The sequence below is a fragment of the Protopterus annectens genome, chromosome 2.part2 (genome assembly GCF_019279795.1).
Source record: "Protopterus annectens isolate FY-2018-M chromosome 2.part2, PAN1.0, whole genome shotgun sequence".
Taxonomy (NCBI): domain Eukaryota; kingdom Metazoa; phylum Chordata; order Ceratodontiformes; family Protopteridae; genus Protopterus; species Protopterus annectens.
Window position 1 is genome coordinate 55,899,563 of NC_056730.1, and position 13,279 is coordinate 55,912,841.

Here is a 13,279-nt window from a genome sequence, read left to right on the forward strand (position 1 = left end):
CATAAAATTTGTGATTTTTTTTGGTAACTCACTGAAGACTGAAGTCACTAAACAATGACATAGATTTAAGTTTCAGACATCGTACCCCTCACAGAATGCATGCTAACACAAATCCTGTTATTCTAGCAACTTCTACATTTATAAGAGCAACATTTCAAATCTGTCTCTACTTCTGGGCCTTAATTCTCCAATTAGTTTAGGTTCTGTACAGATTTCTTGTATTAAGAGGTTGAGAAGTATGGAAAGGGTAATTCCTGTAAAGATAAAAATGCTCTCATCAAAATTGATAGGCAACTAAGAAGGCTAATTGGGTCAAACAATGCCAACTTTGAGATTAAGATACCCCGCGGGTGAAAGATCACCATAAGGCCTTCTACAGCTATGTCAGAAACCTCGAGGACTGCACACAGCAGTGTGATGAAGTGGTGATTAATGATACTACATTCACCAAGGTCGGTCATATAGACAACCTGTTAGCAGACAAATTCAGTTCCAACTTTACCTCCTCTTACCCCAAATTATCCCCACAATAATACCTTCAAACATAACCAATCCAACTATAACTAGGGAGCATGTACTGGATGTACTCAATAAAGCCAAGAACATGGACTTAATGGGCCCCAATAAGATCCCAGGATGCCTCCTGAATAGTCTAAAATGTGACTTATCAGGACCCCTGGGCCCACTCAGGCATTGTCAACAAACTTACAAAACTAAGTATAAACCCCTTTATAAATCACTGGATAGCTAGCTGGCTCACTGATAGGATCCAGAAGGTAGAATTGGTGAGGCCACCTCCACAAAGAGGCCGGTCACCAGTAGAGTCCCCCAGGGCTCTGTGCTAGGTCTACTTCTGGATGCTAAAGCCAGTGTCAAAGGCCTCTGTCTAACCAAGCTTGCAGATGATTGCAAACTGGGAGCAGTCATTGAATCATCCAAAGATGAGAACGCCCCTCAAAAGGTCTAATACAGACAAACTCTTGGTGGCAAAGCAACAGCTTAAAACTCAATACCAAGAAATCATTATAGTACCTTTAGGGAAGGCTGCCACCCCAAGTAACTACATAATCAATACAACACTCTTAAATGTTGATTCACTAGTCATGGATCTAGGAACTCATGTAGATAATAATCTAGCCTTTGACCAATGTGTCCAATGTAGTAAGAAAATCCTTCTGTGTTGCTCAACTTATAAGCAAGGGCATGGCATCTAAGTCCAGAGAGGTCATCATACCAATGTACTCAACCCTCATTAGGCCCATTATAGATAATGTCTCCTTCAGTATGTACCTTCACAGACAAATGAAGCAACTGGAATGCCCACAAAGGTTCCTTACAAAAAGAATACAGGGAGTAAACACAATGTCCTAATCTAATCCCCAAAAATCCTATCTCTTTACTTAGTATCATATAGACTTCTGAATGGTGATCTTTTCCTGGCATACAGGCATCCCTAGACCCTGTTTTGATGAATCTTTTGCACATACATAAAACAAACAGCATGAGAACTACTAGACTGAAAGACCAAATTCTGCTTACAACATAAATAGGACATATCGGACGGCCTAGTGGTGCAGCGGTAACATTGTCACTTCACAGCAAGAGGTTCTCTGGTTTGATTTTCAGCTGGGGTGCCTTCTGTGTGGAGTCTACATATCCTCTTTGTATATGTGTGGGTTTCCTCTGGGTGCTCCGATTTCCTCCCATGTTACAAAGACATATGTCTAGAGCACTACTCCCTGGGCATCCGCTGAAAATTGTCTTGGTTCCAAGTCGGACTTTCTCGGTAAACAAATGTTAAAATAAAATAAAAATGTTGGAGACAGATATGTTTCTCAGAGAATTCCCATTCTCAAGAACAGGCTCCTCATCCTTGTGAAGCAGAGTTACTCCCTATCCCTATTTATGCATAAGTTGGACCTAAGGATGGGTAATCAGAAATTCATACCTGGTTTGACACCTATGTCGCTGATGGACAGAGAAACTCAGTAAATCACCTCCTATAAATCAAATATAAATCAAATTTGTGGTTCACATTTTGCACACCTAGACTGTTAAGGGGCTTAGTGGTTGATAGCCTAGCATACACCTATGAATCTTTGAACCTATGAACCCCATATACTTTTAGTGAGGAACCTCTGTGGACATTCCAGTTGTTGGATGTGCCTGGTTAGGTACATACCAAAGGGGGCATTTTACTCAATTACAGGTGAGATGAATGTTGAATACAGTGGAACAATGACCTTCTTGGGTTTTGATGCCATACCTTTGTTTTTAAGTTGAACAACATAGAATGATTTCCTCACTACTGTAGACACATGACGGTCAAAGGCTAGATCACTGTCTGCTTGTGCCTAAGTCCCTGACTACTAGGTCAGCTCCTGGGGTTGTGATGTCAATATGATAGTTACCAGGGGTGGATGACTTCTTAAAGGATACCATTATGCATTTCTTCACATTTAGTCTTAGTCAATGGCTCTGACACTAGTTATTGGTCTGTGACAGCCCTTTCTGGAGAACATCTGTGATGGTGGGGGATTCTATGACTGATCTTAATTTGCAATCATCTGTGAATTTAGCCAGCCAGTGGCCATTCACATTGGCCTTGACTTTAGAGAAGTAAATGCCAAAAAGGAGCAGTCTTAGGACCAATCCCTGAGGGAGTCTGCTTATGACTGGTCTCTTTGTAGTGGTAAACTCCCCAATTTTAGCTTCCTGGGTCCTGTCTGTGAGACACCTTGCTATTCACTGGGTGCATAAGGGTTTATATTTAACCTCTTGAGTTTGTCAACAATGCCTGATTGGGATATTGTGTCAAATGCTTTGGCCAGGTACTCAGTGTGAACCATTTTGCCCTCATCCATTGCTTTGGTGACCTTCTCAAAGAAGTCCATCAGGTTGAATAAGCATGACTGCCCTTGACAAAAGCAAATTAGGTTGAGTCCAGTATTTGCAGGTTTCTTATGTCATTACTGATTGTATCCATGATAATTTGTTCCATGGGTTTGCATATGAGACATGAGACTTATGGTTCTGTAGTTTCGAGGTTCTGAAGATGGCCCACATTTTGTGCATGTATTTACTATTTATGGAAGCAAGAAGACATTATATATTTATTAATGGAGATGGAATTCTGTCTAACAGCTGAAGAGTAAGAAGAGTCATATAAAATATTTGCAAAGTTTATGATCACTAATGTTTTTGTTTTCCTAAGTCAATAAAATATTCTTTGTGTTTTTAGGGCTGTTGAGGGTATGCAGTGAAAAGTAAATTCATGGCAAACTAATTGAGATGCAAATCTTCTTATTTAGATGTCTGGCATTAAGAAAAGCTCTCCTTTATTTTTGTATTCTTCATAGGAGTTAATTTGAAAATTCCAATGCTTTTACTGTGCCGTAAAATATTAAGAGTATCAAGTTTCCAATGAAAGATATATACTGCCTAAGTGGAGGGCTGGATGCCACTGCATGTGAGACAAATGGTAAATCACATATTTTCCTGTAGTGGCAAAAATCCCTCATAAAACAGCAAAACCTCTTGTGTAGCTCCACAGACTCAAGTCGAATTCATTCTTCCAAAATGCAAAACTTTAAATCCAGATCATCTGAACAGCTGAGTTTATTGACTAAATCACAGAAAATAAAAAGACTGTTAAGTGCTTTGGTCCCTCAACAACAAGCAAGGGGACTTCATCAGAACAGCCATTACACTTCGGAAGGTTCATTTTATACTGAATCAATTAACTGGTTGTTACCCCCATAACAACATTTAAAGTGACCAGTGCTTTTTACAAGAAACATCTCGCACAAATTTGAATGCACACAGTAAAAATCATTTAAAAAGTATGTTACTATAAAATATTACTAAAAAATCTTACTAAAAACCCAATAAAAGAAGCATATGATGTTATGACTATGTTGAAATGTATAATATATTAATAAAATATGCTATAAAATATAATATATAATAAAACAGCCATAATAAATGGGATGCATCAGGAAAACAACATTATATATGTTTACCTGAGGTGGTGTAATAATTTATAATTTTAGTGCCCCCTTTTTAAGCCCTGGTAATGAGATATTGTCATTGATGCCAGGTGCCTTAACTGCATTCAACCTCATTTGCCATTGGAATTCAGCTAATTCTAAGTTCAATTCACACCATCCACCTCTATGGTGCTTGGGGACCACCTCTAAAATATCAAATTTGAATTTAGAAAAAAATGGGCATTCAATACTATGTCTAAATAAGGCATTACTAGTGTTGGCTCTCTGTATAGCATATACATGGTCATATAGTCCTTTTTTAAAAAGTCTTTCTGTCTTACCAACATAGTAATGCACACATCCAGCACATATCCCAATGTATACAACACCTCTCATGTTACAATTACCTTTTTGCAACCTAATTTCAAAGGGTATACTTTCTAAGATGGTCTACAAGGTTGCTTCTTTCACCTAGGAAATATTGTGCTGTTAACTGCAACCCCATGCCTTGTGTCATCTTCCAATCTATATTACTAGGCAGCAGAGTAGTAAGACTGTCTACCTCCTTATTTGCTTATGTAACACATTACCACAGTGTTGTCTATCATTACCATGTGGGTGCCTGGTTTCCACATTTGTTTGAAATGCCAGCATGACTCTGTAAACTGACCATTTCTTTCAGGTTGATGTGACTTTGAAGGAAGGGTTTTTCCCTATCTGCCTGTACCTAAAGACTGCCTACGTGGGTGCTCCAAACTAGGCCTGAGGCATCTGAGACCATCATTTGGTTATCTGACTGACACTGGAAAGAAATTCCTTTATTCTGAAGACCGTCCTCTAGCCACCATAATACTTTTCTTTTCAAGTAAATGAGAAGTATTATCCTCAAATTTAGAGGGTGTCTGTGCTCACACAATACATTCCTCTTTAATCATTTTTACCTTCCTCATATGAAGCATTGCTATGGAGACCATAAGAATGCAGGAAGTCATGTAACCTAAAGCTCTCAACATTATATGGTCAATACCACCTCTTGCAGACTTACTGTTCTGAAGAACTATGTTAGAAAAACAATCTTTTCTTTCGGAAGAAAGACCCTTTGTCTTTCAATGTCCAACATGGCACCTAAAAACACTAGTCGGTCTGTGAGTGTATGGCTGGATGTCATTAAGTTTAGAGAACATTCCAAGTTTTAAAGACAGGTCATGGTCAAATGATGAGAAGCTACCAGCACCTGCACAGAACATGCTTGGATCATGCAATTGCCTCGGTAAGGACAGCTCTCCATATGCCTTTGATCCCGTAAAAGCAAATACCAGAGACAAACATTTTCTGAGCATTCTAGGAATTGTAAATAAGCCAAAGTGCAATGCACATAACTGAAAGTAATTCCCACCTCCCCTGAAGTGGAGATAGTTCCTGTGTTTCTTTTCTTTGGGTTTGTGGAGGTAGGCATTATTTAGATCCATGGTGATCACTAATGCCCGAGGAAAGCATGGGCAGAAGCTTTTTCCACAGTATGCATCTTGAACTTGGGGACCGCCAAGAACCTCTTTTGCTTTGACAGGTCAAGAATTCATCTCTAATTTCCATTTTTCTTGCACTAGGAAGATTCGTGAGTATTATTCTCTTCCAAGTTATTTTTTGAGGGACTGGTTCTGTGGAAACATGTTCCTGACAAAGCTTTACTTGGGTATAAGTCTTCTTGAGCTGTCCTTTGGGAACAAAATGGGTACCTGCAGGCTTGGAAGGGAAACAAAATGTAACTTGTAGCTTGCATTAATGATCTGTAGGACCAATTAACCTGGGAAATGTTTTGACTCCTATTTAGGAAGAGTGAAAACCTTCCTCCAATCTTTGTCAGAGGAAGAGGGTTCTGGCATGGTGTGGAATTTAAGGGAGGAAATGGAAATGCTGTGCTGAGTCATAACATCCCCTTGTTGGACCACAGGGGGTGTGGTCCAATAGGACTAAATTCTTTTTGAGCTCCTCAACAATTTGCTGTCTTTCTTTCCTTGTCCTTCTGCTCCTTGGTCTTGGCTGCATGGCAGGAAAGGATCAGAATTTTGTAGGTTAATTCCTGATATAAATCTGGGGCTGAATCTATGGAAGGCTATTGACAGTTTGTACTGACTTTGCTTTGTTCTCCAGTTTTTTAAATATGAATGAGTCTTGGATCCAAACAGAAATTCCATGACAAGTGGAGCATCATGAATTTCTGGCTTAACATGATCAGGAAGAGAATCGTCTTTTAACAATGCATGTCTCCTGATTATAGACCCTGATGAAGCTGCCCTGCTTGATGCTTTTAAAGAAACAAAGGCACAATGCAAATAATGTTTTGCAACATGAAAACAAGCACTGCAGAGTTTTAACAGTCCTCTCTGGAGAGCTCTATTTTCTATGCCTTCCAGTTTCTGCTTCATTTGGTCCAGGAGAGATGCCCAGAATTTGGCCATATGGAATTAACAATTTAAAACATTCATGACCAGAGCAGATGTACACACTTTCTTGCTGAATCTTTCCAGGCTTCTGCTCTGACTTTGTCATTAGGCAAGGGGTGCCTACAGGTACTGGCTTTGGATCATTTGGGCCCTGAAGAAATCAGCTTGTTATCCACCATATGGTAATTAAAAAGGTGCTTATGAAAGTCAGGACCCTATAAAAATGGCCAGTGTTCTAGGTGTGGGGGGGGGGGTCTGGCAGTCAAGCAGTGTCTTAAATAACATCATCCACAAACTCTAATAATAGAAGAAGAGGTTTGTGTTTAGGAAGATTAAAACATTTTCTTAATCTTTCTTTAATCTGAAGCAATCTCTCATCAGCTGGTGGAGCTGATTTAGGTTTTCATCTGGCTCAGAGCTGGAATATGACCCTTAGAAAATTTGCTCCACATAGGCTGATTCATCTTCATCCAAATCATAGGAAGCTGAAGACTCCTAGGGAGAGTGGTCCCTTTTATGTGTGGCAGGGGAAGTTCCTGGGACAAGGTTCCTCCCTGGGCTCATATGTCTAGATCTCATAAAATCCAAGAGATCCTCAGATAACCTGTAAAGGTCTTGCTGGTAGGGCTAAAGTGACTGAGAACCAGAAGGCCAAGGCTGGGTCATGATGGGAGCAGCCTTTTATGTTTAGGTTTTTACCTATGGTGAGGTGAATTAAGTCTTTGAGGAGCTCTGTCATCATAAGCTGAGAAAATAAAGGGAGCTGCTTTGGCAGGCAAACAGATAAAGCAGAGACATCAGTTTTAATAGAAGAGCATGATGCACCCTAAATGAATAGACCTACCAAATAGGTCAAAATCAAGGGAGACATTAGTTAGTACAGGTTATTGGTCCTTAGTTTTACCCCATACAGTGAATCTTTTCCATTTAGAAATATATGGTTTCCTGGTGCTAGGTATTATGTCCTCTTTCAAGATAAGTAGCATTGTCATTGTCTCATAGCTGGCCATGAGAAATAAGGAGCATATCACCCAGTCCACCAAATTCAGTGTGCTTAAGTTAGATTGAATGGTGGCTTCTTTGAGTCAAGAGTGCAACAGAGAGAAACAATGTTGCTTTGACCAAAAGGGCACAATTAAGATCACCCTTAGCATTTCCTTTCTGATATTGATAAGGTACCTGAGGATCAGAGGTATGGGAAGGAAAGCATACAGAAATAAACCTGTCCATGGGAAGGATAGGTATCCTTCCTCCAGGTCTATTGTCTGGGACCTTTGAACAATAATTTTTTTTAACTGCTTATTTTCTCTGAAAGCAAACAGGTCTACTTCTGGTGTGCCACATTTTCCAGTGATTGTATTGAAGATGAGTTTTTTAGCATCCTCACATGAGAACTAGAAATTAATATGTTAAGCTGCTGTACAAAGTCGTTGCTTTCTCCTAGGAAATGCTGTGCTGTTAAATGCAGCCCCATTCCTTGTGTCCTCTTCCAAGTCTATATTACCAGGCAGAAAAGGGTAGGAGTGTGTACCTCCCTGTTTGTCACAACTGGAGTTTACTCTTGATACCTGGTCATTGTCTGTGTCCTCCCATTTTGATGACTGGAGGGTTGGCATAATGGTTATAGAGTTAGCCTCACAGATGTAAGGTACAGGGTTTGATTCTGACCTCTTGTTATTAGTTAGGCTTTTGGGTTGGCAGAATGGTTAAAGGGTTTACCTTGTAGACACAAAGAACAGCATTTGATTCTCACCTTTGAAGGGAGATTGGCTAGACTTAAAATGGCCTACATTGGCTACTAGCCAAGTACTTACCTATGAGCTAATTACATATTCTTTGAGAAATAAAAAAAACTCAAGTGGGTGTGTTTGGAGAGGCTTTAATTTTTTCAGAAGTTGAAAAAAAACTCTTTTCCCCCCTAGTTAACTGTAGTAAGCTGTTTGCTAAACTGTAACAAGGGAACACTCACCTCCCACAGTAACTGCCTCAGTGCTTCAGCTGTAACCGAAAGTGCAGTATCAGCATTACATAAATCAATACTTGTAGAACAATCCTGTACCATCAGCACTTGACATTCATTCTGTCTGACAGCTTGCATCCAGGACATCTGTCTCCTTCACCCTAATTATAGGTATGCTTCAAGTAATGGATATCAGCACTTGGAAATCTAAAGTCAAAACTGTTGTGTCCCAAATTAATATCTGTAAAAAGACTACTCATGATGTTCATCATGTTTCACTGTCACAGTAATAACTACTTGAAATTTCCTACTAAGGAAGCCATTGACTGGCCCAAAATACCAGAAATTTGTTCTCCTTACACTGGACTGGTACACTTCTACCCCCCCCCCCAACATCAGGATATAAGGGTCATTGATGGGTGCCATTTCCCCACTTATTTCTCACAGTCATAACACAATACAGCCTTCACTGAGTATGTCAGTCAGTTTAAAGACAGAAATAAGCACATAACACAAAATACCCAAACAGGGAAAACATTTTTTCAACACATTTTGTCTATATTATTGTTAGATGTCAATGAGTAAGTCTAATGCTTGGTCGGAGTGTGGGAAACAAAACCCTCACTAAAATTTCTACACTGTATTTCTTCTGCCTGGGCCAATAGCTCATGTTACAATGTGAGGTATTACCAGCTATGCCAGGAGAAGTAGGACAGTAGATGTTTAACATATGCCAGCGTAGCTAACTGGAGTTTTGTAAAGAATTATACGTCATTTGTATATCAAACTGATTTGTACTGATTTGTATTGAAAATGTATTTGCAAAGTTGCTTGTTTTAAAAAGTATACCAACAGTTAGTCCTGCTGGACAGAAAAAGAAGTATATCTGTATGTTAGACTTTATGGTAACTATTGAAATTAATGTATTGTAACAGAGGCTACTGGAAGAGAAGAGAGTAATTTTAGTCCAGCTAATTTTAAAAAACAGTCTAAAATTAAATTACCTAGTTGACCATAAAGACTGCATCTCACAGGTCTCAGTGCAGCCAGAGACAAATACCATGTACTAGGAAGCCTCCTGTATTGTTCTTGGCAGTGAACTAATTGCTACTCTGGAAGAGTGGAAGTTTGAAATTGTTTCATGACTTCTAGAAGCTCCAACAGATCTTAGCAAAGCTCTATCTGTGTATATGGTAACACATATGTAAGAGATTCTGATTCAGTTTCTAGTAAAGGAGGGTAGTATGGGAACCAGAAGTCAGATGTCCAGATGTGTGTGATGTCATTCTGTAATCCAGGACTGAAATGGTGTTTTAATACTAGATGAGACAGAAGTCTCAGATCAGTCTAGTTTTTGGAACCTGGCATAGAAGGGTCTCTCACCTACTTCATCATACCTTGCTTTAGTAAGTAACCAGAGCCAGAGAATAGTAATTCTTTAGATCAGTCAGAAAAATATAGTGAGATAAGTTAAGTACTGCTTTTCTGTATCTGTGTGATTCTATCCACCTGCGTTATTTTTAATATTTCCTGTAGCTGAAACTCTGGTGTTTATTGTAAATAGATATATAGTATTTTCATGTTCTTTTATTATTTATTATTAAATGTATTTAACTCTTTTGTTGCAGCTGGTCCTTTAGAGAGTATTTTAACCTTTGAGAGCAAGTATATTTATTTGGTGGCACTGTGGCCACTCCTGAAAGCCTTGCTGTTTGGTCAACATTACCATTTGTATTAGTATTGATTTCACTCAGTGTAATTGGGTACCCTTGTAAGAGCCTTAGAGTAGCTGGCTTGGGAGTGTCCAGTGGCAGTAGCTACCTTATAGACTGGGCAGTGGGGCATAGCTAGTAAATATGTGCCAGCCTTTCTCAGGTGTGTGTGTGTATGTGCGCACGCGCGCGTGTGTGTGTGTCTGTGTGTGTGGGCGCGCACGTGTGCGGGTGCGTGTGTGCGTGTGTGTGTGTGTGTGTGTGTGTGTGTGTGTGTGTGTGTGTGTGTGTGTGTGTGTGTGTGTGTACGTGCATGTGCATGCGTGCACATGTGTTTGTGTGTGTGTGTGCGTGTGTGCGTGTGTGTGTGTGTGTGTGTGTGTGTGTGTGTGTGTGTGTGTGTGTGTGTGTGTGTGTGTCAAATCAAATCTCAAAGAGTGTATGTCAGCTACTTGGAGCAGGGAAACAGAGCACTGGCTACAGAGAGAGAGGGAGAGTGGTGGAGGACTTGGCTTGAACACTGTGCTGAGGACTCAACTCTACAGCTGTGCCAGTGGGGAGTCTTACTGGTGGCCTGGAGAGAGAGAGAGAGAGGGGGGGGACCCAGTCCCCAACTGGGTGTGTTCCCTGTGTACTCTTGAGGAAAACTGTGTTTGATGCAGAGAGCTGCATTTGGAAATACTGTGTCTATTTTTGTTCCAAGTGAATGTCTTTCACAGCTGTCAAATGTGAGGGTTCAGGCTCCTTGATTACTGGCCCAGGGGATGGAATGTCACATCACAATGTGCACAACTTTAATTAAAAGACCATTAAGCATAGGGCAGAGTCAATGGAAAAGTTTGTAGAGAAAGAAAGTTTGCCTCCAGCTATCACACAAGACCAAGTCCTAAAAGTGCTATCAAAAGCTAAAAATATTGCATCAACAGATCCTGCCAATATCAATGGACATATCTTAAATAGCATGAAGCCTGATTTAGCCACACCCCTAACAACACTGATTAATCTCAGACTCCATAGTGGTTTTGTACCAAGTGAATGTAGAACAGCTTCAGTCTTTATCCTACATAAGGGAGGACCTTCCACAGACCCAGGCAACAACAGACCCATAAGTTTGATCAAACTCATATGCAAAGCCATGCAAATACTTCCTATGGCATTAATCAATCACAGAAAGGCCTCACTGAGACCAATGTCTGGTGTCAGAACCATGGCCTTAAGTTCAATGCCAAAGAGTGTGTCATCATTCCCTTTGGGAAAAAACAGTTCCCATGAATTATCACATCAATGGTAGTCCACTGAACACAGATGGCATCATAAGAGATCTGGGAACACAGGTTGACAGCAACCTCTCTTTTGACCACCACATTGCCACTGTGATCAGAAAGTCCTTCTATGTGGCACATCTTATTACTAAGGGTTTTGCATCCAGCAAGAAAGAAGTCATTGTCACCCTCTACCCGTCCCTCATTAGACCAATCATCAAGTACAATGCCCCATTTGTCATGTACCTCACTAGACACTGACAGCAACTGGTCAGGCTGCAAAAATGCCTCACAAAGAGGGTCTTATGCCTTAAACACTTGTCCTATATTGACAGACTCAAAAATCTCCAACTATTCTCTCTCTCGTATCACCTACCTAGAAGCGATCTCTGCTTGACTTACAAAGCCATGTTGGACCCAGCTCTGTTAGAAATGCTACATCTAAAGAAATCCCAATCCCTCTGCACTGCACATTTCAGAGACCTCAACCTCATTACCACAATCAACAGAACAAGCTGGAAGGACAGGTTCATAACCCATAGACTGAGCATGTTATGGAATAAACTTCCCATACATGTCAAGCGGAGCACCTCACTGGCCCTCTTCAAAATAAATCTTGATGAGTGGATGGGAAATAGAAAATTCACCCCAGGGATCACTACAGTGGCTCTACTTGACAGAGGCACTGGGAACTAAGGTCAGATGGCACAATGCCAGGATAATCCTATGGGCTAGGCTCCAGGGCCATTAGCCTAGTACACACCTATGAATGAGATAGGGAACCTACAAATACTGGACCCCTTCTGAGTTTGGATTCTTCATGGGCAAGGCCATGCTTACTCAACCTGGTGGATTTTTTTTTTTTTGGAAAAGGTCACCAAAGTAATGGATCAAGACAAAATGGTGCACGCCTTGTACCTTGACTGGCCGAAGAATTTGACACAAATCAACACTCAAACATAGTAGAAAAGCTAAATAAACTGCTAATAAACCCCTGTGTCCCCTGCTGGATTGCCAATTGACTCATAAATAAGATGCATGAAATCAAAATAAGGGAATTTGCCTCCATAAAGAGACAAGTCACCAGTTTAGTCCCTCAGGGTTCCGTATTGTAACCTCTCCTGTTTGGCACCTACTTTTCTGAAGTAAAAGTCAATACCAAAGGGTACTGGCTGGCTAAGTCTGCAGATTACTGCAAGCTAGGAGCAGTCATGGAATCTCCAAATGACTTAGCCATCCTGCAGAAGGGTTTGTCTCAAATAAATAACTGGTTTCAACATCTTGGATTGAAACTAAATGACAAAAATATGTATTATTGCATCCTTTAAGAAGTCATCTATCCAAGGGAACTATCATATTAACAACCACAACTCCCAAGACTTGGCACATTTGCTTAGGATGTGGGAACTTAAGCCAACAGTAACCTAATGTTTGACCAACATGAGATGACTGTTGTTAGAAAATCTTTATATAATTGCACAGTTTATAAACAAAGGAATTCTGTCTAGATCTAGGGATGTCATTGCCGCCTTTACCCGGCCTTCATTGGGACAATCATTGAATGCAATGTCTCCTTTAGCATGTAACTATCCAGGCACATGCAACAATTGGAACACCCATAGAGACACCTCACTAAAAGGATACAAGATCCAAAAAGAACTTCCTACATGGACAACGTCAAAGCCCTGTCACTATATTCAGTATCCTAATACTGTTAAGAGATGATTAGTGTCTGGCATGCAAGGCATTCTCCGACCCAATACTGATGGATTTACTGCACATTCACGAATCAAATGGCATCAGAAATACTCAGTCTAGAGATTTAATCCTGTTCTGCAATATAAATAGAATGGTTTGATGCGACAGGTATATCTCAGAGAAAACCACTGCTCTGGAACAGACTCCCCATCAA